This window comes from Pristiophorus japonicus, chromosome 18, assembly GCF_044704955.1.
Source record: "Pristiophorus japonicus isolate sPriJap1 chromosome 18, sPriJap1.hap1, whole genome shotgun sequence".
Classification (NCBI taxonomy): domain Eukaryota; kingdom Metazoa; phylum Chordata; class Chondrichthyes; family Pristiophoridae; genus Pristiophorus; species Pristiophorus japonicus.
Window position 1 is genome coordinate 28,101,723 of NC_091994.1, and position 27,203 is coordinate 28,128,925.

The 27,203-nt window shown below is 44.6% G+C and overlaps 1 protein-coding gene across 6 annotated transcripts in view; it reads right to left on the bottom strand.

The window, feature by feature from the left end:
* The window catches only part of nfic (nuclear factor I/C), a 441,536-nt gene that overhangs the window by 132,729 nt on the left and 281,604 nt on the right, over nt 1-27,203 (bottom strand). The gene's annotated exons all lie outside the window — the stretch shown is intronic.

The following is a 27,203-nucleotide window of genomic DNA, read 5'->3' on the forward strand; positions in this document are numbered from 1 at the left end:
GTTGTTGCCTGCGGAGATGCCATCTATTTTGTGCACAGATCCCATTAATAAGTCAACCATGCATAATCTTAACTTCAGAATTTAAATCATCTCAGTGTAAGTGTACAATGCACACAAGATCAACATCTGAGCCTGGACATTGGATCACACCTGAATCAGGGCACGATCTAGGTGCAGCGCACCTGTAAAACGCAGTGCGATCCAATTTCTATGCTTTAATTTCTACATACCGCCAGTGCAGTGCTCCTATTCACATTCATTTTTCCATGTGCGGTTGCATCCACGGAGTGTCAAAGTACGTCAAAATGTCAGCAAGTTTATTCAAGGCCATCAGCTACTTACAATAAACATGATTCACTTTCTACCTTGTGGAACATCAACAGGTGACTGATATTGTCTACAGCCTTCCAATCACACCTACATTTTCTCTCTACATCTGCTTTCACAGCTAGAGTAGACTATTCCACTACAAAAAAGCACTGGGAATTTCCTTTGGGATTCTCCCAATTGGCCGCCATTACTTTGGTGGAAGATCAGTGTGGGCAGGCCCCTTCTGGGCCCCGTACCGTCATTCGCTGCACCTTCGCCCACGATGTTCCAGGGCCCGGTGTGCCACCACATATATATGTACTACAAGTTCGCCCTCCCAAATCCGGAAACCTCGGGACCAAGGCCGTTCCGGATTTTGGTTATTTCCTAAGATGTGTGCGCACTAGGTCTGTGCAGCAGAGCAGGTCTCCAGTCATCCTGGTTCAACCCTTGCCACTAGATAAAGGCCTAAGTCTGTCGAGCCAGTGTGGTGGCTGATGTGCAATGATCACCACACGTTAATAAAATCCACGCACAGGCATCTTCCACCCTTTCAACTGGAGTTCAGGACTGGAATATCGGGTCCTTCATTGAAAAATCAGCGAACTCTTGTGGAAGCAAGTCATCCTCATTCAAGGGACCATCTATGACGATGATGAAGATCAGTGGAAACACATCTACGTGTTGTATCCGAGTTACAGCAGCCGCTTGGGAGACCAACCCCCCAGGAAATTCCTAGTAATAATCTTTTGGGCATCCAAAAAGAAAAGATCGCAAGGAGTAAGAGATGGTGATTGTGGTTGTGTAGCCGTGTGCTTTGCAGTGGGAAAATAGGTCGTTCTGGTGGATCTGGTTTTGGAATGCCATCAGAGCACTGTTCTGTTTGTGTGAGCGATACCCCCCAAAATGGCATTAACTGTGTTCAGTTATCATAGAATTACATTTAATATACAGCACAGAAACAGACCATTCGGCCCAACTGGTCTACACGCGCCTCCTCCCACCCGACCAGCATAACCTTCTTATTCTTGCTGCAACACAAGGTGCTGAATGTCACCGCCAGTCTATGCTGACTTTCAATTGACTAATGAATAAATTGCAGGTTTCTCCTGCTTTAATGAAATTCGAGGGACCTCTATAACCTTCAGAATTTACCTTGAGAACTTCTGAATGGCCTCTTCTTATTAATGAAAGTATTCATGATTTGTTAATTTGGTACATTGAAGGAAGAAAGCATTTGCATTTATATAGCACCTTTCACATCTTCAGGATGTCCCAAAGTGCTTAACAATCAAGTAATTATGTTTGAAGTGTAGTCGCATTATTATGTAGGCAAATACAGCAGCCAATTTGCACATAGCAAGGTCCCACAAACAGCAATGAGATGAATGATTCATTAATTGGCTTTGGTGGTGCTAGTTAAAGGATAAATGTTGGCCAGGACGCAGAGTCTCTCCTATTCATCCTCAGAGTGTCATGGGATCTTTTACGTCTAGTTGAACCTCCAACAATGCAACACGCCTTTGGTGCTGCATCAAAGTGTCCAATTAGGTTAAGTCCCTAGAGTGGATCTAGAACCTACAGCCTTCTCGCTTAGTGGTGAAAGTGTTATCACTGAGCCAAGTATCCACAATATTGTGCCAATCTGTAAGTGGCGTCTTCAACACTGCCATCCATTCAGTTATATTTATTCTGTTTACAAAGGTGCATTAACCAGCCCGGACAGCAAAATATAACTTGGAACCAGAGATGCTAACTTGCTATATTTAGCAGATTCTGAACTTTGTATCACAATCTATCTACCATGTTTTCTCTCAGATTCAGTGGAATATGCCTCAATTCTCTGCCAATGATCTACTCTTTTAATGTTATTAAAACTGGTCATGAACACAAGTAAATTTGAAACATGTAACATGCGGCGCAGGCTGGATTTTGCTCTTGTGGGCAGTGCTTGCGGTGACGTGGGACTTTCACCCACTACTTTGACCTCACCATAACCCTGGTCCACTTTCTTCGGTCTGGGCTCGTTTTCCATAATGGCCGAGCTCCGTGCATGATGGCCATACAAAGTGGGAGGCCGCCGGTGTCCATGCAAAAAATTCTGGCGACACTGCCACAGGCGGCCATGGATTTAAGGGGGGGGGGGGGGGGGAGAGGCAGCATGGAAGAGTTCCGAATTACAATTTATTTTAGACCACAGCCCTGCTAGAAGGCTAAAATGGTTAGTGATTAGGGCCGTTAGAGAGGGAGTGGAGCCCACTACTGGGTTTTCTCTCTCCATGCAATGACTGAGAGGGTTTACTGCTACTCTCTCAGGGACTAACATCTTCGTACCCTGGGGTTGGCAGAGACAACAGTAGCAAGAAATAGCACAGCTTGCTGGGCCCCACTGGCATTTACATGCATGCATATGATCCTCAATGGGATGGGAATGAGACGAATGGGAACGATTTTCATTTGCTGACCACCTGTTCCTCATCTGAAGAATGGAAAACTGTAATAGAAGATTGATGGGTGTGGGGTGGGGGGGGGGGGGGGGGGGAAGGTCACCTTCACTGCCCCCCCGGCCCACCTGATGCAATTTTCAGGTGGGCCTGTTTCGGGTTGGAGCAGCTTAACCAGCTATCCTTAAAGAGACTGCAGGTGGCAGCTCAAAAAAAAAATGCCCAAAAGATTTGTGTGGAGAATTTTTGTAGGGCAACTAATCCAAAAATAAGATGCCCGCTGCCGGCCTGTGCTTGACTCCTTCCAGGATCGGCAGTGGAACGGGTGACTGGTGGCTGGCCTGAGAGGGGACGGAAATAGAGGTCAGGGTGTGGACATAATGGTGGGCCTCACTGCCTGATTTTGCCCCATTTCCTGCTGCTAACCCACACAACTTTGCTAAGTATAGTGGAGGAAAATTCAGCCGTTAACATTGTATTTTTCAAATCTCCCATCACATATGCATGGATTTAATAATGTTAAAAGAAGTGAGCCAAGGCAAGATCCGCCAAAACCAAGTAAGACCGCAAGAAAAGCACAGCGGAATTGTAATAATTGTAGAAGTCTTTGTACTAAATATAGAAGTTGACATTTCTGCAGAACTGCGTATAAACCATTGCTACTAATATCTTTTCAAAGAATAATTCATGTTATGAATGAATTATGAAAAACATTCTCTACATTAGCAATATAAAAGATGCAAAGTAAATCTGGTTGTTCAGCAGGCACAAATCCTGATCACATTTTTAACATTTCAACGGAATAATTGGAAGGCCCGGACATTTTTCAGGGTTGGGTTTTATTTGGGCTGGAGGCAGGACGGGCCTAGGAAGGGAGGAGCCCATCCTGGAAGGTGTCAAGCACAGGCCGGCAGCGGGCATCTTATTTTTGGATTAGTTGCCCAACAAAAATTCTCCACACAAATCTTTTGGGCATTTTTCTTTTGAGCTGCCACCTGCAGTCTCTTTAAGGATAGCTGGTTAAGCTGCTCCAACCCGAAACAGGCCCACCTGAAAATTGCATCAGGCGGGCCGGGGGCGTCAGTGGGGCAGTGAAGGTGACCTCCACCCCCCCCTCCACGCCCATCAATCTTCTATTACAGTTTTCCATTCTTCAGATGAGGAACAGGTGGTCAGCAATTGAAAATCGGCCCCATTCGTCTGATTCCCATCCCATTGAGGATCATATGCATGCATTTAATAATGTTAAAAGATTTGAGCCAAGGCAAGATCTGGGACATTGAATAAATTTAAGGCAGAAATAGACAGTTTCTTGAACGATAAGAGGATAAGGGGTTATGGGGAGCGGGCGGGGAAGTGGAGCTGAGTCCATGATCAGATCAGCCATGATCTTATTGAATAGCGGAGCAGGCTCGAGGGGCCGTATGGACTACTCCTGTTCCTATTTCTTATGTCCTTATATGTATAACCATAACCTAGCATAGATTCAGAACCGGAGGACCTTGCCTGACTGACCTTCTTGACATCTTTGAGGAAGTGACAATTCATGTAAGCCCTATAACATAGCGTACCAAAAGGCTGTTGATTAAGTTCCACATGAGGGGCTATTGACCAAACTCAAAGTTGTAGGATTCAACGCAAGTCCTGGGAATGGATAAAAAAACTGGTTGAAGGAATGGAAACAATGAGACCTTGTTAGAGAAGATGGAGTAGGAGGAAGTACTGAGTAGGCTTGATCCTGGGATTGCTACCGTTTAAAGTTTATAGGAATAGTCTGGATTCCGAAACTCAATAAGAAGTGGTAAAATTTGCAGATGATACCAAACTACATGGGGAGGTGGAATTGCAAGTGGCAGCTCACAAATTACATAATGAGCTGGACAAAATATATAAATGGACAGAACAATGGCCAATAGAATATAAGGCAGACAATATATACACAGGAAGGAAAAAGAGATGATTCCATGAATGTTGAAATAGCTAAGAATAAAGCTGAAAGAGACATAGGAGCCTTAGCAGATTTATTTCTGAACATGTGCAATCAATGCTGAGCAGCAATCAAAATCGCTAATACAATGTTGAACTACATGGCCAAAATAATAGATTGTAAATCGAAGGAGATAATGATGAAACTGTATAGTACTCTGGTCAGACCATACCTTGAATTCTGCGTCCAGTTCCTGTGCCAAGAAACAAGAAATGCATCCAAGCACAGGAGGAAGTGCGACTAAGAGGGATGACGCTGTTCCTGAGTGCCAGGGGTCTGAGTCATGAGGTAAAACTGGATAGAAAGGGGAGAGGGTACTTTTTACCCTCACCATCTGGGCGGTAATTTAGCAGAGAAGACCACCCGTCCATTGTAGGACACGCATGATTTTCCTCACATTGAAATCAAAGACATGAAAATCAGGCGGGGCTTTACAATGGACGAGCGATTCGCTCAGCCAGAGTACAGCCCAGACGGTGAAGGTGACAATAACTCACATGGACTTTTCAGTCCTTTACAATTGTCCAGGTACTCAAAATTAAAACAGGATAAAGCAGAGAGTAAGAAATACAAGTGCAAATAGAATGGAGATTCACGGGCTACAATGCCAGCACTCACAAATCACATATATCCCTTGGGCCATAGTTTGAACACGCATGTGTTACATGGTATAATGCTCATTAGAAAAATATATCTCCTCCAAATTACCAAGAACATTGCTGCTGGGGATCTGGTAGTATATTTAAAAACACACCTGTTTAAAATTAGTCACAAGGAAGCAACTCCTGCTACTCCACCAGAGCTGGCACTGTGAACGTAGCAGCCAACTTTATCTTCCTTGCCAGACAATGAATGTTACAGTGACAAGAGTTATAAGCTTACTATCATTTCTACCATCTTGCCCTAGAGTCAGGATATAAATTTCAAAGAGCGGCCTGGCTGGGTTAAAATGCACTTGCGCAATCATTTCTTTTAATAGGATAAATAAATAACAAATCATTTTATTAAAAACTCTCCAGAGGAAAGGCGGCATGTTATAATCTGCTTCTAAAAGTCTGCAACTTTCTTAAGGCAGTCAGATGGTGTAATGAATCTTACCATTGAACTAAAAGGGACCAACACTCTGAAGATACATTCTTCCTACCTGTATTATATAATTATATAAAAGACTAAACTTTTTACTTGGGTTGACCCTGTAAACATATACCTGTATCTGCAAAATATGGTGGAACAAAGTAGTGTGCAGTGGTACTGATTTGGCCCCATTCCATCCATAGCAATGGGCCACACAAATCTTACTATGCCACCGATAATTAGAGCTACAAAGCAAGCTTCATGGTTTGCAGCCCACTAAGCAGTGTTAGAGGCAGGAGATCATAAACAGTACTTAGCCCACAATCTTGGGCTTTTAACCATATACGTTAAGGTATTTGAATATCTTTCAGTTCTATATTAAAATCTTTCATGTACAAGAGATGTTAAGTCGCAATCACAAAACTTATTTAAATAAAGCTTTATTAAATTTGGTGACCTCTTTCACGATTGCAGCATTTAAATAATAAATATAGGAAGATCTGTTATGGAGATAGCGTAAAGAGCTTTTGGAATAAATCTCATCGGAAGATTTGTAAGACATACAGTCGGCTAAGTACTGTTCACGATCTCCTGCCTCTAAACACTGCTTAGTGGGCTTCAAACCAGGATTTTGTAGCTCCAATTATTGGTGTAGTAAGCGAGACCTGCTGTGAAAGTAATTCAGGGCGAGCAGCAGCAAGTGAAAAAGACGGAAGTGACCAGAGCATTTATAATAAGAGCTCTCTTCTATTAAAATGACTGGGATGGAGGGTGGGGGGGAATCGTAAGCTGTACCGTACTGACATACAATATATACAGCAATCATGATCTGCAAATGTATAGGAAAGCTTGAGGCAACAAGAGCCACTCTCTGAGACACAGCTTTCCTAACTAAACCAAAGTTTGTCTTTTATATCACATATGGCTTCATCGGCAGCCGTTGCTGGTTGGGGAGACACAACTTTTAGCAACCAAATGATTTTGATAAAATCAAAACAAGGCCAAACAAAAATGAATCGAATTATGTTATCCTTAATAAAATGTTGTATAAATAGAATGCACATGTAATAAAAGAAAAACACAGACAAAAAAAAGGGAGTTTTAAACTAGAACAGCTGCTGAGGAGCCATTAATAATGATTGCAGTTTGTGGTGGTTTACAAGAGATATCCATCATGCAATGCCAAGTCTAACAGCCTGCAGAGGTTATGAGCTATCAAGCCTGATGTCACTCAGTGGGGCACTTTATTGTAAATTATTGTTCACTGAGAGTCTTGTTTGATTTGCTTAATTGTAAATCTGCAACAAGAAGGCCAAAATTTGAAATATGGGCATAATGTGTGCACGCAACACACCAAGCTGGGTCTCAATGTGTGCAAATGAAATGTCAGATGGCTTGGATACTCCCAATACTGTACAGACAGCAGGAATTGTCATACTAATGCTCTTCAGTTGCATACTAAAACTGTAGTAAATGTGAATTGCACCTGATCACTGGTGGCATGATTTTTGTACCATACTATCACAAAGGGACAGGGACAAGAAATTAATCTGATGCCAGCAAAATTCTTTGTAAGTCAATGGGCATCATCTCAGTGACACAATGCCATTATTCACATAAATTTAACAAAAAGTAGGTACGAACAGTGTCCCAATGACCTCAGTCAAGCCCTGAAGCAGTGCTTTGTGTCCATCAATGGGATGGAGGGGATGATGGTAAGGTCAACCTTCAAGGTCATATCCAATGTGAAGGGTTTCCTTACTAATACTGTCAAAATTTTAAACAGGCCAATGTTAACATTTAATTGGTAATACAAATTTCCATTATGTACTAAATAAAAATATTTTTATCACACCACTCAGGATAGAGTAGTAAGATACAAGTTCACTCTTGTAAGTGGAGGTGCTGAGTGGAGTAGCACTTAGTAACTGTTTACCAAGTGGATTGGTATGTGCAACACAAAGTTTTTTCACCTATTCAGACAACCTTACAGTTCTTTGAATGCGTACCATGCCTACTCATTGCACAGCAGGCTACAGTTTTCAGGAGCACCTTTTACCTGTAACCCTTGCCATATTTTGGTCACCTGTCCTAATAGCTCCTTGTGGCTCGGTGTCAAATTTTGTTTAATAATGCACCTGTGAAGCAGATTGGGACATTTTATTACATTAAAGGTGCTATATAAATGCAAGTTGTTGTTAACGCCTGTTCTGAAAGGGTGGCAGTAACACTGATGGAGCATGCATTTGAAATAAGACTTATGCTCACAACTAACAGGAATAAATTAAACTGGCATCCAGCCCAGCCAGAAAATATTAACGGAGGAGTTTCCAGCGATGTCTGGGTGGGAGTGATCCGTACCCAATTTCTCAATGCCACATGACCAAGTCCCACCAGCATATCACTGGTCAGAAATAATACCTTCACATTTACAATATTCTCAGGAATGTCATGAATGTTTATTGTGAGCAGCAGGGATCCTTTGATTGATAACTTCAGCTTATCACAGCCACCCAATTAGAACTACAATCGTTGATAACTACTCTCTGTTCCTTATTATCTAGCTAATTAATTAATAACCTCTTCCTTGAACCTATGAGCCTTCATTTGCCAAGTCACAGACCTGACCAAATGATTTTGAAATGTCATGATCTATAATATTAATGCCATTATCAAATCAATGAGTCATTACATCCTCAAAGAATCCTAATGAAGTAATGAGACATCTTCCAAAAATCCCTCAGATTGGATTTATTGGGGTAGAGTTTCCGCTTTGGGCGCAATCGTCAATCTGGGGGCAAATTGCGCTAGTTTTCCAAAGTGAAGTTATGATTCACGTTTCTGCTCAAAACCCATTTGCATAATCATAAATGTAGAACCATCCATAAACCAGCACAATCAGGCAGCGTTTTAGAATGTATTTGTTTATTTTTTTCCCCTTGCATTAAAAAATATTCTGTGATATATTTAAGAGTGGAGACCTGGGGCTAGACTTTCCACGTTGCTGTGTATTGCCCAAAAAATTGGCGATGTTCCAGCGATGTTCGATGTCCCAGCCTTATCGATCGCTGGCTCATCATTGCCCATTTTTTGGATGGCGATTTTCCACTCGCCGATAGGCCAGCGATGTCAAATGGCCAATGCAAAAGGTCAGCGATGTGACGCTCATCCAACGAATGGCCAGCGATGTGAAAGGTAAAAGCTTCCCTAGCAACGGCCTTCTGCGCATGCAATTTAAATTTTTTTTTCCAGTTGACAGCATTTCACACGTTTCGGGAGGTCAGGGTCATGCACACATGCGCAGAAGGCAAATGGAGGGATAGAGAGAGAGAGAGAGGATAGAGAGAGAGGAGGAAGGCAGAGGAGAAAGAGCAGGTTGACGGTAGAAAAAGCAGATAAATGCCAGTATTTGTCAAAATAATAGATATTAACAGTATCACTTTAGAGGACAGACGTACCATGATGCCGCAGACCACAAGCACCAGTACACAAGTGCATCAGGAGGATGCAATTCCCTCTGACTCGGAAGGCGATTGCACAGCTTCGCCTTCCCCTCCAACATCCCCCCAACAGGCGATCGCGCCACCACGGCAGGAAGTCTTGACGTTGCCCACTTCACGCCAGCGTCGTCTCGGTACCACCCTGGGACCAAAACGGGCGGGTGGGGCTAGGACACGGCGGGGCGGGGGGGGGGGGGGGGGGGGGAAACAGGACCTGGAGGGAAACGTGCCGCAGGTAGGGAGGGAGGTGCAATAATGTTTTTTATTTAGTTGATAGTGTTCAGATTGTTTGTTGCTGTTGTTTATTGTTGTTTCGCTGTTGGGGTGCGGGTTGGGGAGTGGGTGGGTGTTTGGGCGTTCTTTTAAAGTATTTAAGAAATTTCGTCATTGTAATAAAAATGTTTTATTTCAATCCCCATCTGGCAATTATTGTCCTCTCCTTATAGCTAGGTTATGCAACATTCGGCACACCACAATAAACTCAGCCACCTGGTCAAGGTGGTACTGTAGGCTGCCTCCAGAGCGGTCTAAGCATCTGAAGCGCTGCTTCAGCACCCCAATTGTCTTTTCGACAATATTGCGTGTAGCAATGAGGCTTTCGTCGTAACGCTTCTCGGTTTCCGTCTGGGGATTACATATGGGGGAGGGGGATGGTCAGGAGCCAACTGGCAAGGCCATATCCTTTATCCACCAGCATCCAACCATGACCTTCTGGCTGACTGTCAAACAGATCAGGGATAGCACTCTCACGCAGGATGTGTGCATCGTGGATGCTGCCTGGAAATGTAGCATTTACCGTCATGATAATTTGGTTTTGGTCGACAACAAGCTGCATTCCGGATTCTGTAAAGGGGCTTTCAGGGCGACGCAGTCTATTGCTCCCTGCACCTTGGGGAAGTTTGCTATTCTCGAGAAACCCAAAGCCCTCCCAGTCTGAGCCTCGCTGGTCATAGGGAAGCTTATAAAGTCCATCCTGCGAGCGTAAAGGGCTTCAGTCAGCAGTTACAAGTCATGGTAGAGAAGCTACACCCCCCATCACTATCACTAGAAACATAGAAAATAGGTGCAGAAATAGGCCATTCAGCCCTTCGAGCCTGCACCACCATTCAATAAGGTCATGGCTGATCATTCCCTCAGTATCCCTTTCCTGCTTTCTCTCCAAGCCCCTTGATCCCCTAGCTGCAAGGGCCATATCTAACTCCCTCTTGAATATATCCAATGAACTGGCATCAACAACTCTCTGCGGCAGGGAATTCCACAGGTTGACAATTCTCTTGGTGAAGGAAGTTTCTCCTCATCTCAGTCCTAAATGGCCTACCCCTTATCCTAAGACTGTGTCCCCTGGTTCTGGACTTCCCCAACATCGGGAACATTCTTCCCGCATCTAACTTGTCCAGTCCCGTCAGAATCTTATATGTTTCAATGAGATCCCCTCTCATCCTTCTAAACTCCAGTGTATAAAGGCCCAGTCGATCCAGTCTCTCCTCATATGTCAGTCCAGCCATCCCTGGAATCAGTCTGGTGAACCTTCGCTGCACTCCCTCAATAGCAAGAACGTCCTTCCTCAGATTAGGAGACCAAAACTGAACACAATATTCCAGGTGAGGCCTCACCAAGACCCTGTACAACTGCAGTAAGACCTCCCTGTTCCTATACTTAAATCCCCTAGCTATAAAGGCCAACATACCATTTGCCTTCTTCACCACCTGCTGTACCTTCATGCCAACTTTCAATGACTGATGAACCATGACACCCAGGTCTCGTTGCACCTCCCCTTGTCCTAATCTGCCACCATTCAGATAATATTCTGCCTTCGTGTTTTTGCCCCCAAAATGGATAACCTCACATTTATCCACATTATACTGCATCTGCCATGCATTTGCCCACTCACCTAAGCTGTCCAAGTCATCCTGCAGCCTCTTAGCGTCCTCCTCACAGCTCACACCGCCACCCAGTTTAGTGTCATCTGCAAACTTAGAGATATTACACTCAATTCCTTCATCTAAATCATTAATGTATATTGTAAAGAGCTGGGGTCCCAGCACTGAGCCCTGCGGCACTCCACTAGTCACTGCCTGCCATTCTGGAAAGGACCCGCTTATCCAGACTCTCTGCTTCCTGTCTGCCAACCAGTTCTCTATCCACATCAGTATATTACCCCCAATATCACGTGCTTTGATTTTGCACATCAATCTCTTGTGTGGGACCTTGTCAAAAGCCTTTTGAAAGTCCAAATACACCACATCCACTGGTTCTCCCTTGTCCACTCTACTAGTTACATCCTCAAAAAATTCCAGAAGATTTGTCAAGCATGATTTCCCTTTCATAAATCCATGCGATCCTGTCATTGCTTTCCAAATGCACTGCTATTTCATCCTTAATAATTGATTCCAACATTTTCCCCACTACTGATGTCAGGCTAACTGGTCTATAATTACCCGTTTTCTCTCTCCCTCCCTTTTTAAAAAGTGGTGTTACATTAGCTACCCTCCAGTCCATAGGAACTGATCCAAAGTCGATAGACTGTTGGAAAATGATCGCCAATGCATCCACTATTTCTAGGGCCACTTCCTTAAGTACTCTGGGCTGCAGACTATCAGGCTCCGGGGATTTATTGGCCTTCAATCCCATTAATTTCTCTAACACAATTTCCCGCCTAATAAGGATATCCACAGTTCCTCCTTCTCACTAGACCCTCGGTCTGCTAGTACTTCCGGAAGGTTATTTGTGTCTTCCTTCGTGAAGACAGAACCAAAGTATTTGTTCAATTGGTCTGCCATTTCTTTCTTCCCCATTATAAATTCACCTGAAACCGATTGCAAGGGACCTACATTTGTCTTCACTAATCTTTCTTTCTTCACATATCTATGAAAGCTTTTGCAGTCAGTTTTTATGTTCCCGGCAAGCTTCCTCTTGCACTCTATTTTCCCCCTCTTAATTAAACCCTTTGTCCTCCTCTACTGAATTCTAAATTTCTCCCAGTCCTCAGGTTTGCTGCTTTTTCTGGCCAATTTATATGCCTCTTCCTTGGATTTAACACTATCCTTAATTTCCCCTGTTAGCCACGGTTGAGCCACCTTCCCTGTTTTATTTTTACACCAGACAGGGATGTACAATTGTTGAAGTTCATCCATGTGATCTTTGAATGTTTGCCATTGCCTATCCACTGCCAACCCTTTGAGTATCATTTGCCAGTCAATTCTAGCCAATTCACACCTCATACCATCTAAGTTTCCTTTCCTTAAGTTCAGGACCCTAGTTTCTGAATTAGCTGTGTCACTCTCCATCTTAATAAAAAATTCTACCATAGTATGGTCACTCTTCCCTAAGGGGCCTCGCACAACAAGATTGCTAATTAGTTCTTTCTCATTACAATCACCCAATCTAGGATGGCCAGTCCTCTAGTTGGTTCCTCGACATATTGGTCTAGAAAATCATCCCTAATACACTCCAGGAAATCCTCCTCCACCGCATTGCTACCAGTTTGGTTAGCCCAATCAATATGTAGATTGAAGTCACCCATGATAAATGCTGTACCCTTATTGCACGCATCCCTTATTTCTTGTTTGATGCTGTCCCCAACCTCACTACTACTGTTTAGTGATCTGTACACAACTCCCACCAGCGTTTTCTGCCCTTTGATATTCCTAATACTATCACTGTTGATATAAATGCCCTTTCTACTGCTACTAAACTGCCCTTTCTACAAAAATAAATGTAAATATAATTATATTTATAAATATAAGTATAAATTTGAATGGCTCTATCTATAAAAGACCCTTAAATAACTCACAAATTATAAGCCCCTTGTTTTAGCAGCCTCCCCGCTTCCGACGATCAAAATGATGTCCATCGGGCCAAGTTCTGTGAGGAAGGCTAGGGAAAAGCAACTATTCTGCAGCGATATTCACGGCGAGCTATGTGCCGGCGATGTTCCGAAAGTTGCACACAGCGATGTGCGGGCGATCACCTCAGCGATGTGAGCCGAAAGTTAGGGGGACAATTTTCCGGCGATATTCCAGCCTAACTTTCCATTTTTCAGTCAAAATGGGCGATGAAAGGCCGTTTTGGGCGATATATGGCCGCTATATGGGCGATGCGAAGTGGAAAGTCTAGCCCCTGATGAACTGTATTAATACAGCTGAAAATGGGTTTATCACCAAAAATAAGCATTTTTAATAAGTGTCTAGTCCATCACCTGTGGGTAATCTGATTTTAAATAACTGAAAATGACTTTAAAAAACTATACAGACCATTTATTAGTTTAATAGGTGCGTACTAGTTTCTTAGTAAATTAAATATTTTTAGTATTTAAAATCTTTTATAAAAAGTTGCCTAATAGTGCCCTCGCACCGAACACAACAAGGGAGTCGGCCCAGAGTAAAATGCACACATGCATTATCTCCACTGTCACTATTCTTTGGCAATGGCCGATTGTGGCAGCAATGGTGAGACCGCCGGTGGTAGTGTTACGTTGCAATTTACATTCTCAGTTGATTAAATAAACTATGAACCACTGATGCATTAAAAAAGGGGGCAGACAAAAGGCAGGTAACTATAGGCTGGCTAGTTTAACATCTGTAGTGGGGAAAATGCTTGAAACTATCATTAAGGAAGAAATAGCGGGACATCTAGATAGGAATAGTGCAATCAAGCAGACGCAGCATGGATTCATGAAGGCGAAATCATGTTCAACTAATTCTTTGAGGATATAATGAGCATGGTGGATAGAGGTGTACGATGGATGTGGTGTATTTAGATTTCCAAAAGGCATTCGATAAGGTGCCACACAAAAGGTTACTGCAGAAGATAAAGGTACGCAGAGTCAGAGGAAATGTATTAGCATGGATAGAGAATTGGCTGGCGAACAGAAAGCAGAAAGTTGGGATAAATGGGTCCTTTTCGGGTTGGAAATCGGTGGTTAGTGATGTGCCACAAGGATCGGTGCTGGGACCACAACTGTTTACAATATACATAGATGACCTGGAAGCGGGGACAGAATGTAGTGTAACAAAATTTGCAGATGACACAAAGATTAGTGGGAAAGCGGGTTGTGTAGAGGACACAGAGAGGCTGCAAGGAGATTTAGATAGGTTAAGCGAATGGGCTAAGGTTTGGCAGATGGAATACAATGTCGGAAAGTGTGAGGTCATCCACCTTGGGAAAAAAAACAGTAAAAGGGAATATTATTTGAATGGGGAGAAATTACAACATGCTGCGGTGCAGAGGGACCTGGGGGTCCTTGTGCATGAATCCCAAAAAGTTAGTTTGCTGGTGCAGCAGATAATCAGGAAGGCGAATGGAATGTTGGCCTTCATTGCGAGAGGGATGGAGTACAAAAGCAGGGAGGTCCTTCTGCAACTGTATAGGGTATTGGTGAGGCCACATCTGGAGTACTGCGTGCAGTTTTGGTCACCTTACTTAAGGAAGGAGATACTAGCTTTGGAGGGGCTACAGAGACGATTCACGAGGCTGATTCCGGAGGTGAGGGGGTTACCTTATGATGATAGATTGAGTAGACTGGGTCTTTACTCGTTGGAGTTCAGAAGGATGAGAGGTGATCTTATAGAAACATTTAAAATAATGAAAGGAACAGACAAGACAGAGGCAGAGAGGTTGTTTCCACTGGTCGGGGAGACTAGAACTAGGGGGCACAGCCTCAAAATACGGGGGAGCCAATTTAAAACCGAGTTGAGAAGGAATTTCTTCTCCCAGAGGGTTGTGAATCTGTGGAATTCTCTGCCCAAGGAAGCAGTTGAGGCTAGCTCATTGAATGTATTCAAGTCACAGATAGATAGATTTTTAACCAATAAGGGGATTAAGGGTTACAGGGAGCGGGCGGGTAAGTGGAGCTGAGTCCACGGCCAGATCAGCCATGATCTTGTTAAATGGCGGAGCAGGCTCGAGGGGCGAGATGGCCTACTCCTGTTCCTAATTCTTATGTTCTTATGTAACAAATCCTGTATTAAAGTTTCTTTTTTAAAACCTACTTTGTCAACAGGAGCTATCTACCAGCAGTAAGTTGCTTATATGATCATTCTCTCGAGCTCTACTTCCGTCCAGTACAAATGCATCACAGCCCAAAAGCACGTGTAAATTATCGCAGGCAGAATCACTGAACAACTACAAATTTTGCATGGTGGCGCATACTTTGCTTCATCAATGCTGACTACCAATTATCGCTTCAGATTTTTGTGGTATGCCATGTACTTTGAGATTCAGGCACTCGAACATTCTGAAATAAGAGAAGTCTTTCCTTGACATGAACTTATTTCGGTCGGGTATTTTTTGTACTGCCCTTACAGTCTGCTTATCCTCACACATCATCATCCAGCTGAGAGTCAGGGCAATCTGAAGAGGAGAATATCGTGTGGGGCATTTTTTCAAAATAAATGGAAGATTTTAATTAATTTGGTCTCCAATCAACAACCACATCCTGAGACTAACAATGTCCTCGTACAACTCCAAGATTAAACAGCAGGAAGTTGATGCACTTGAGCAGCCGGCAGGTTCACAGCAGCACACAGCACCCTACCTAGTTGCCTCTCCATGTTCTTCAGTTATCTGTCGGGTGAAGTTTAAATGAGCGATTACGCATATGACTTACTCTAAACGCCAAATGATTGCCAACTGGGAAATCAACATCTTTGGACAGAATTGATGTTTTACACAAATTAGTCAAAATCAAAACCTGTGCAGCGCAGAGAAACATGTAGCTCTCTAAAGTCACTTATCTGAACTTGATCAACTAATGAATCAAAATACCTTTGAGCATAGCCAATCGAATATAGTAACCATCTGGATTCTACTGTACCTCCACAAAGTTATCGCTGACTTGTCTTTTTTCAAGGCTGAAGAGCTCCGACATACTCCCCTTAACACTGGGAATCAAGCCTTGTTGCATTGCCCGTGGGGCCTGGCTGGACTCCTTATGTTACAGTGACCAAAATTTAATGTGGTGCTCCAAGTGTGGCCTAACTAGATTACTTCAGTACGATTTGGGGGGATGGGGGTAATATGAAGTCAACTGATTTGGTAACTTACACTAGCATCCGGTTAGTTTTATTTATTGCTGCTTCACATTATTCAGACATGGTAAACGATGAATCAACCAACTAGCTCTCTTTCCATAGGAAGTTCTATTCCATTCATGGAGTACATATGCCTCATACTTTTACTGGCATTTATCTGTATTACACTGGTCAGACAGCTTTACGGAGCAGGCGATAGTGATATTTTTCAACCTTAAAGACACTATATAAAGGTGAGTTGTTATTATCTGATTTTGAATAGTGGCTCCGTACATATTGGAATTATTAGCTAAAAAACGTCTTGCAAAATATTCAAAGTAAACCAGAACTTTAAATGCCTATTTACATAGTGCAAAACTTGAAAGACTAAGGATTCCATGGAAACAAAACAGAATAGAAGCTACTGTCACAGATCACAATGCAAAGTGCAGTAATGGAGACATGTCCCTCCCCCTGTGTGTTACTGATGCAGTTCGAAGGCAATTTATGAACCTGCTTTATTAAAGATTTATTGACTTACCTTTTGAAAGCCTGGATAAGAGCTATCAAACCTGCAGAAGATTTTCTTTCTCATATCCCAGTCTTGTCATAATATTCAAAGTATTGCAAGTGAACTTAATCAAAGTCATGACAGCTGGCAAAGCAGGAATCATTTATAAATTTGATTACAGGTCAATACAAATGATTTGAAATTAATTTTAAGCAAATACATGACCTTTTCTTACCGGTGAGTATGTGCACTTTTTGTACACGAATATGTTTTTGTTTCTTTCCAGGTGGGAAATGGACAGTTAGCAGTTGAAAATCGTTCCCTGTGTTTCTCTATTGCACAGGTCAACAATATCAAAACAGATGTATGCGTGGCTGATGTTCAGTCCATCTAGAGCCACAATAAACAGTTTCAGAGAAAATAGAGACTAATAAATGTTTTTTTTTACTCTACTGTGGATTGAATTACATTAGCTTAGGCTTTCTTCACAGTGGCTAACAAGTCTCATAATATCAGATGCTACTTTGAGGAAGTGAATTGGAATCATACAATCAGAAAGCACAGAAGGAGGCCATTCAGCCCATCATACCTGTGCTACCTTCCTTGAAAGAGCTAACCAATGAATCCCACACCCCCGATCTTCACCCGTAGCTCTGCCATTTTTTTCCCCTTCAAGTATTTATCCAATTCCCTTGTGAAATTTACTACTGAATCTGCTTCCACCACCATTTCAGGCGGTGCGTTCCAGATCACAACAGCTCGCTGTGTAAATAAACTCATAGAAACATAGAAAATAGGTGCAGGAGCAGGCCATTCAGCCCTTCTAGCCTGCACCGCCATTCAATGAGTTCATGGCTGAACATGAAACTTCAGTACCCACTTCCTGCTTTCACGCCATACCCCTTGATCCCCCGAGTAGTAAGGACTTCATCTAACTCCCTTTTGAATATATTTAGTGAATTAGCCTCAACTACTTTCTGTGGTAGAGAATTCCACAGGTTCACCACTCTCTGGGTGAAGAAGTTTCTCCTTATCTCGGTCCTAAATGGCTTACCCCTTATCCTTAGACTGTGACCCCTGGTTCTGGACTTCCCCAACATTGGGAACATTCTTCCTGCATCCAACCTGTCCAAACCCGTCAGAATTTTAAACGTTTCTATGAGGTCCCCTCTCACTCTTCTGAACTCCAGTGAATACAAGCCCAGTTGATCCAGTCTTTCTTGATAGGTCAGTCCCACCATCCTGGGAATCAGTCTGGTGAATCTTCGCTGCACTCCCTCAATAGCAAGAATGTCCTTCCTCAAGTTAGGAGACCAAAACTGTACACAATACTCCAGGTGTGGCCTCACCAAGGCCCTGTACAACTGTAGCAACACCTCCCTGCCCCTGTACTCAAATCCCCTCGCTATGAAGGCCAACATGCCATTTGCTTTCTTAACCGCCTGCTGTACCTGCATGCCAACCTTCAATGACTGATGTACCATGACACCCAGGTCTCGTTGCACCTTCCCTTTTCCTAATCTGTCACCATTCAGATAATAGTCTGTCTCTCTGTTTTTACCACCAAAGTGGATAACCTCACATTTATCCACATTATACTTCATCTGCCACGCATTTGCCCACTCACCTAACCTATCCAAGTCACTCTGTAGCCTCATAGCATCCTCCTCGTAGCTCACACTGCCACCCAACTTAGTGTCATCCGCAAATTTGGAGATACTACATTTAATCCCCTCGTCTAAATCATTAATGTACAATGTAAACAGCTGGGGCCCCAGCACAGAACCCTGCGGTACCCCACTAGTCACTGCCTGCAAATTACCTTAAATCTGTGTCCTCTGGTTACTGACCCTCCTGCCACTGAAAACAGTTTCTCTTTATATATCAAAACCCCTCATAATTTTGAACACCTCCATTAAATCTCCCCTTAACCTCCTAAGGAGAACAACTCCAGCTTCTCGAGGCGTTTTGTGGCTCCGGAAGCAAGTACATGGCTTTGTTTATACCTCTGCTCCTCCAGAGGCAGCATTATTATATAAAGGGCTGGGGGAGGGGGGAGTTGCTAAGGAGCCAGTAGCAGTGGCATCTCCTCTTTACTAGTTTGCAGGTAATGGCATTCTGCCTCACAAAGCAGCAATTCGGCCTAGCAGCTTGTAGCTCGCTCCCCGGCTGTCACTTTCCCTTTCCGCTTCCAGTGAAACGTCTTCGAACGTAACCAGCTAACCACTTGTTAATGAAAGGCTAATTGAGTCTGTCTAGACAGGAAAACAAATCTTCACAATAATCCCAGCCACCTGCTGGGCCAATCACTTCAGGGCTAAAGTTACAACCTTCCCCGGCCTTGAGGTCAAAGGGATTTACTACAGTATATAAAATCTCAGCACTTGTTACAATTCCACACTGGTTCCTGCCCCTTCAGTGAATTTGTAGTTAAAAAAAAGGTCATTTGTCGATGGAAATATCGCACTTCATGGCCTCTGAAATTCCATTTAATGTAAAGGCGGCTAATTTACAGCCTGCTAACTGTCAGAGGCAGGCAACTGCAAATCACAAGCTAAACAATGTAAGTATTATTTCACACCAATGCTACTCTCCTAACACTTGATCCCATGCTTCTCAGAAACACCTTTTTAGCTATAACACTTTTACTGGCAATCAGACCTCCCCAGATATGAATTTTGAGGAAATTAATAAGCAAGAGAAACTGAATTTTAACTCCCTTACAAAAAAAGTTGAAATATTAGGAGTTAAGGTTTTGTGATACAAGTGGAGATCTGATCTCCCTCTGTTGGCTGCAGTCCCTGTGTAAACAAGCCCACCTCCCTTATCCCAACCGCAACAAAAATCCAGGCAGATATACATCTCTGATCCTGCTGTTAAGAGTAAGAGTGTTGGCCCTGTACGTTTGATATAAAAGTGGAGCCAGCACACTCGGTGCGACCACTATGAATCAGGAGAGCCCGGCACCAACGTCACTCTCCCAAAACTACACGCGGTGTAACCTTCAAACAAAGCACCTTTTATAAAGAAAGGAAGACTTGCATTTATATAGCACCTCTCACAACCTCTGGAGGTTCCAAAGCTCTTCATAACCAATTAACTCCTTTTTTTTTGTGTGTAGTCACTGGCATTACCATTTGAATTTGGTCCATCATCCCTTTTGTTTCTCTAATCTCTCCTGTCTTCCAAACTATCACAGACCTTCCCTTTTGTTCTTTCTTTCCCCTCCTCCTTTCAGTGCTTGTTAAGGATCTGTTTGTTCCGAACACTCTCCAGTTCTGATGAAGGGTCATCGATCTGAAACGTTAACTCTGCTTCCTCTCCACAGATGCTGCCTGACCTGCTGAGATTGCCAGCATTTTCTGTTTTTATTCAGATTCCAGCATCCGCAGTATTTTGCTTTGGTATTAGCGAAGACGTCTCATCCGAAAGACAGCACCTTCGACAGCGCAGCACTCCCTCAGTAAACCTACTGGGAGTGTCAACCTAGATTGTGTGCTTAATTCTCTGGAATGGGATTCGAAACCACAACCTTCTGATTTGAAGGTGGCCACAGAGCCACACCTGGCACTCCAGGCTTAACTAGTTGAGTTCTCAAGTCCAGCTGCTGAATCTTATATATTTTTAAAACTAGCAGAGAAAGTTCTAACATAAGGCTGCACATTCAAATACAAACGAGATAACAATTTAGTGGTTTAAATAAAAATCAGAGGTCATTGATGCATTAGTGTATTCGCTGCAGAACTGGGCAGTCGGAAGATGAATTGGTGTATTAGACATTGGGAACGAATCCATATTTTGCCAGCTGCACACTGGGGTGGTAAACGGACAGATTCTACTTCCAACATCAGCAACTTGCACTTACATAGTGCCTTTAACTTGTGGAAACGTCTTCAGTTGCTTCACATGGGGCACAAACACCAAGGGTTGAGGGAAGAGTTCGGGAGATAAACGAAGGCACGATTTTTACCAGCCTTTAAATAAACTGGGACAAAGCTGCTACCTGTACTAATGTAAATCCCATCAGTGGAACAATACTGATGGGAAGCCATGTGGCAAACTCACCTCCTGGACCACTGGTTGCAAAAGGCAAAATACAATTCAGAATCAACTGGTCGAAAATTCCCAAAGGCATGGCACAAGAGTTCGTACCAACAACAACAACTTATATTTATATAGCGCCTTTAACGTAGTAAAATGTCCCAAGGCGCTTCAGGGGAGTGTTTTAAGAGAAAACAAATACATTTGACACTGAGCCACATAAGAAGAAATTAGCGCGGGTGCTTGGTCAAAGAGGTAGGTTTTAAGGAGCGTCTTAAAGGAGGAAAGAGAGGTAGAGAGGTGGGGAGGTTTATGAAGGGAGTTCCAGATCTTAGGGCCCAAGGAGCTAAAGGCACAGCCACCGATGGTTCAGTGATTATAATCAGGGATGCTCAAGAGGGCAGAATTTGAGGAGCGCAGATATCTCGGCGGGGGGGGGGGGGGGGGTTGTGCGGCTGAAGGGAGACACAGAACTGCCCCAGCATTTCTGTGCAAATGGTGGTGTATGGAAGGCAATGTCAGGAAGATCTGAGGGTTAGTCGATAGCTATCTGCCAATCAGTCCTGATGTACACTGCCTCCCTGCGAGTACAGAGTAATATTGACATAATGAGGTTCAGGAGTCACAGCAGGTGTATTGTATAAGGACCGCTTTCAAAGAACAGCATGGGCTTGTGTCTTTCAGTTGTCTTTATACTGGAAGACGCACCATTTAAAAAAACTACTTTGCAGTGAATTCTTATGTTCTTATGTTCTAATCCTGTTCAAAATTAAAGCTTAATTTTAAAAAGAATTCTGTTTTGGGAATTTTTTAAAAAATTATTAAGTGCTTTTAAAGATGTACATTTGATTACTGGTCAAATTAAGCCGACTAGTGGCATACAGATATGACCTGTACCTCACGCTACCAAGGTTGGGGGGCAGGGCAGCATTTGGCAGTCGACTCGCCCCACCCACCCGAATCCTGCTCTCAGTTAAAATTAAGATTAAAATGTTTATCACTGTGTGAGCGGAGAGGGGCAGATCTATATGTACCCAGGCCTTCAGAAACAAAAAGGACACAAAACATTATCCATGAACAAACTGGTTTATAAGACCACATCTGGAGTACTTCTTTAAGCTATCGAGTGGAAGATGGATGCACACATTAGTGTTATTTACTGATTCTTGCTGTTCTGCAAGGTGATATTTTGTAGAGAATTGAATTACAGGAACATTAGATCCTATTGACCCACAAACACTACACTGTTGTTGACTACATTTCTTACAAAATGGCTCCTCTTTCTTTGATGTGCACATGACAGCAAAAGAAAGGAAAATCTGACCATATCCCCACAAAAGCCAGCATCATCCAGACATCCATTTCGTTCAGTGTCTCGGGTATCTGAGGTTCTTGTCAACGTTCCCTGATAGTTAGTTTCCCAAATTGGAGCAAGAGCGAGTCAAACACAAATTGTATCAAATCACAGGTTGGGCTCCAGTCAATCGTTGATTATAAAACTTTCATGTTTTTGTCACCTCCACACTGACAATTTCAATGCTCTGCTGGCCAGCCTCCATCTTCCTCACTATAAACTTCAGCTTACCGAAAACTCTGCTGCCGTATCCTATCCCGCACCAAGTACTGCCCGCCCATTACTTGCTGACCTACAGTGGCTCCTGGTCTCCATACAACTCAAATTTAAAGTTCTCATCCTTATGTTTAAATCCCTTCATGGCCATTCCCCTATTTATCTGTAACAATCTCCAACCCTCAACCCTCCACGAACTCTGCATTCCTCCATATCTGGCCTCTTACATAAGAACATAAGAAATAGGAGCAGGAGTAGGCCATTCAATACAACCATGGCTGATCTGATCATGGACTCAGGTCCACTTCCTCGCTCACTCCCGATAACCCCTTATCCGCTTATTGTTTAAGAAACTGTCTATTTCTGTCTTAAATTTATTCAATGTCCCAGCTTCCACAGCTCTCTGAGGCAGCGAATTCCACAGATTTACAACCCTCAGAAGAAATTTCTCCTCATCTCTGTTTTAAATGGGCGGCCCCTTATTCTAAGATCATGCCCTCTAATTCTAGTCTCCCCCATCAGTGGAAACATCCTCTTTGCATCCACCTTGTCAAGCCCCTCATAATCTTATGCATTTCGATAAGATCACCCCTCATTCTTCTGAATTCCAATGAGTAGAGGCCCAAGCTACTCAACCTTTCCTCATAAGTCAACCCCCTCATCTCCGGAATCAACCTAGTGATGAACCTTCTCTGAACTGCCTCCAAAGCAAGTATATCCCTTCATAAATATGGAAACCAAAACTGCACGCAGTATTCCAGGTGTGGCCTCACCAATACCTTGTATTGCTGTAGCAAGACTTCCCTGCTTTTATACTCCATCGCCTTTGCAATAAAGGCCAAGATACCATTGGCCTTCCTGATCACTTGCAGTACCTGCATACTATCCTTTTGTGTTTCATGCACAAGTACTCCCAGGTCCCGTTGTACTGTGGCATTTTGCAATCTTTCTCCATTTAAATAATAACTTGCTCTTTGATTTTTTCTACCAAAGTGCATGACCTCACATTTTCCAACATTATACTCCATCTGCCAAATTTTTGTCCACTCACTTAGCCTGTCTATGTCCTTTTGCAGATTTTGTGTGTCCTCCTCACACATTGCTTTTCCTCCCTCTCCTCCTTGAAGACCATCCTTAAAATCCACCTCTTTGACCAAGTTTTTGGTCACCTTTCCTAATATAAGAACATAAGAATTAGGAACAGGAGTAGGCCATCTAGCCCCTCGAGCCTGCTCCGCCATTCAACAAGATCATGGCTGATCTGGCCGTGGACTCAGCTCCACTTACCCGCCCGCTCCCCATAACCCTTAATTCCCTTATTAGTTAAAAATCTATCTATCTGTGACTTGAATACATTCAATGAGCTAGCCTCAACTGCTTCCTTGGGCAGAGAATTCCACAGATTCACAACCCTCTGGGAGAAGAAATTCCTTCTCAACTCGGTTTTAAATTGGCTCCCCGTATTTTGAGGCTGTGCCCCCTAGTTCTAGTCTCCCCAACCAGTGGAAACAACCTCTCTGCCTCTAGATTGTCTATCCCTTTCATTATTTTAAATGTTTCTATAAGATCACCCCTCATCCTTCTGAACTCCAACGAGTAAAGACCCAGTCTACTCAATCTATCATCATAAGGTAACCCCCTTGGTCCAGCATTGATTATGGTCTGATTACACCTTGAAATGTTTTAGTGTGTAAAAAGTGCTCTTTAAATGCAAGTTATTGTTGTACCAGGCTTAAGCGAGTGATTAGTACCATCATCCTTTGGGTTATTATTCAATGCCATCTCAACAGATGATCATTTGCCACTGTTTTTTTTATTTTTGTTCTCTTTCAAGTTGATTGAACTTTGCTTGGTGTTAATCATTTTATATTTTTGCTTGGATGTCCAGAAAGGCTTTAGAATGGATCCGTGTCCTTTTTTCACGTTCTCTTGTCCTCTTGTGATAATTAGAAGTGAACACTGCCAAACAGCTGATCTTAATAGTGGCAACTTCTAAAATGGACAATCTTAAAACCAATCGTATCTACACCTTTGAGCACAGAATCTCTGTCGACCAAATGCTCCCACTCACTTCCATTCTACAATGTTTTTTTCATCCAAGCCCTTTTGTTAAATCCATGATCCATCCATTAAATTCACTTGGAAATATTAGCACTGGTTTTCCTCATACTCAGTCCCTCAACAGGGCACGAGTCAGACAAAGCACATCCAAAGTGCACGGCACCTGATATGATCTGAACCCGCTTGCATTTCCAGTTTAGACCATTTACACAGGCCAGATGCTTCCCTCCCCCAACCTCACCGCCCCCAGGCACAGCCTATCACCTGGAAGTGTGGATTGTGAAAGCGTGTGGAGCGTGGCGGCCCCGACCTGCGAGAGACCATCAGCGGCAGGTCGGGGCCATAAAAGGAGCAGCTAGCGGCGGCCCCTGGACAGCGTGGCGGTGTGCCACTTCAAGTTACAACGCGAGCTGGTGCAGGAGGGAGACGGCAGCGAAGAGGGACGTCATCAAGGTCCAGGTCGGTGATTGGGGGGTGGGCAGGTACATCAGGAGCAGTGAGGTCGGGGCGAAGGAGCGGCGCGAGAATGTAGAGGGATGTGATCGGGACCCGGGAGAGACGTGAATTCAGGGCCAGTAGAGGCGAGGGCTCAGGGGCAGCACAAGCCAGCCCACACTACAATGGGCCCAAGTTTCGGCCTCAGTTGCTCCTGATTTTTTGGAGCAACCGGTGTAGAACGGAGTATCTTAGAAATTCAAATTCTCGGCATTTAGTTTGCTCCAGTTCTAGTCAGTTAGAACAGTTTCACTTTGGAACAGAATTTTTTTTCCAAAAGGGGGCGTGTCCGGCCACTTACGCCTGTTTTCAAAGTTTAGGCAGTGAAAACTTACTCCAAACTAACTTAGAATGGAGTAAGTGAAGATTTTTGTACGCTCGAAAAAACCTTGTCTACACTTTAGAAAATTAGGCGTAGGTTACAAATCAGGCGTAGGGAATGGGCGGGGGGGTTTAAAGGGAAGTTTACAAACATTAAACACTTCAGTTTTACAAATAAAGAGCCATCATCAATAATAAATGATAAAAACATCAATAAATCAACCAATAAATCAATCAAAAAAAATTAATAAGAAATAATGTTTTTTTAAATCAATAAATAAAACATTTTCTACTTACCGACTGCAGCACCGGAAGCCCTCCAACAGCGTGCTGGTATGCCCCCCCCCCCCAGTATGTCAGTGTCTCTATCTCTCTGTCTGTCTGTGTGTGTCTCTCACTCTCTGTCTGTCAGTGTCTGTGTTTCTGACAGCGAGGGGAGGGGGAGGAGGGGGGGGCAGAGGGGGGGGAGCAGGGGGAGGGGAGGGAGGGAGGCAGAGGGGGAGGGAGGGAAGGGGGAGGGATGGGGGAGAAGGGGGAGGGAAGGGGGAGAAGGGGAGGGGGAGAAGGGGAATGGGGGGGGAGAGAAGGGGAAAGGGGGGGAAGAGGAGAAGGGGAAAGAGAAGGGGGGGGAGAAGAGGAAAGGAGAAGGGGGGAGAAAGGAAAGGAGAATGGGGGGAAAGGAGAAGGGGGGAAAAGGAGAGGGGGGAAGGAGATGGAGGGGGGAGGGGGCTGAACGGGCCCGGCCCGGCCGGGCCCAAGACTTCGGGCAGGGCCCGTCCCCAGCACCAGATTTACAGCTAGGTGGCGTTGGGTCGGGTCGGGGTCCAGGGTCGGGAGCGCGGGTCGGGGGGAGCGCGGGTCGGGGTCGAAAGCGCGGGTCGGGTCGGGGGGGGGGGGGTGGAGGGAGGTCGGGTTGGGTCCGATCTGGGGGTGGGGGGGCGGTCGGGAGCACGGGTCGGGTCGGGGAGGAGGGAGGTCGGGTTGGTTCGGGTAGGGGGGAGAGGGAGGGAGCGCAGGTCGTGTCGGTTCGGGTCGGGGGGGGGCGGGCAGAGGGAGGTCGGGTCGGATCGGTTCGTGTCGGGGGGAGGGAGGTCAGGTTGGGTCGGGTCTGGGTGCGGGGGGGGGGGGACGGGTTCGGGAGCGCGGGTCGGGTCGGGGGGCTGGTGGGAGGGAGGTCGGTTCGGTTCGGTGGGGGGGGAGGGCGGGAGAGGGAGGTCAGGTCGGGTGGGGGGGGAAGCACGGGTCGGGTCCAGTCAGGGGGATCGGGTCCGGGGGGGGGGGGGGGGGAGGGAGCGGGAGTTGAGTCGGTGTCGGTGTCGGGGTCGGGGGCGGGAATCGAGTCGGGTCGGGAGAAAGCAGGAGCTGGACTTGGGAGGCAGCCTTATGCACACAGCCCCAGTGAGGCCATTCGGCTAGGGCTAGGGGCTGCGTGCTTCGGGCCCCTCCCACACAGTTTTGGGCGCCTGGAGCTACTGCACATGCACGCCCACTGTAGCGCGCATGTGCAGAGGTGCCGGCACTGTTTTCAGCGCAGGGACCGGGCTCATGCTGCGCCGCGCCCGACTCCAGAGGACCAGCAGGGAGCCGGAGAATCTGTAAGTTTTTTTTAGGCGCACTTTGTGGCACTGAAAACGGGCGTCCAGGTCGGGGCTGCGCCGTTCTAGGCGCGGCCTGAAACTTGGGCCCCATATGTCTGCGCACGAGGCCCGTGCAGCAGAGCTGGTCTCCAGTTGTCTTGGGTAATCCTTGCCACTGGACCAAGACCTAGCTCTGTCAAGCCCGTGTGGTGGCTGGTGTGCAACGGCCACCACACGTAAAAAAAATACACGCACAGGCATCTTCCACCCTTCAAGATGTAGTTCAGGATCTGGAATATGAGG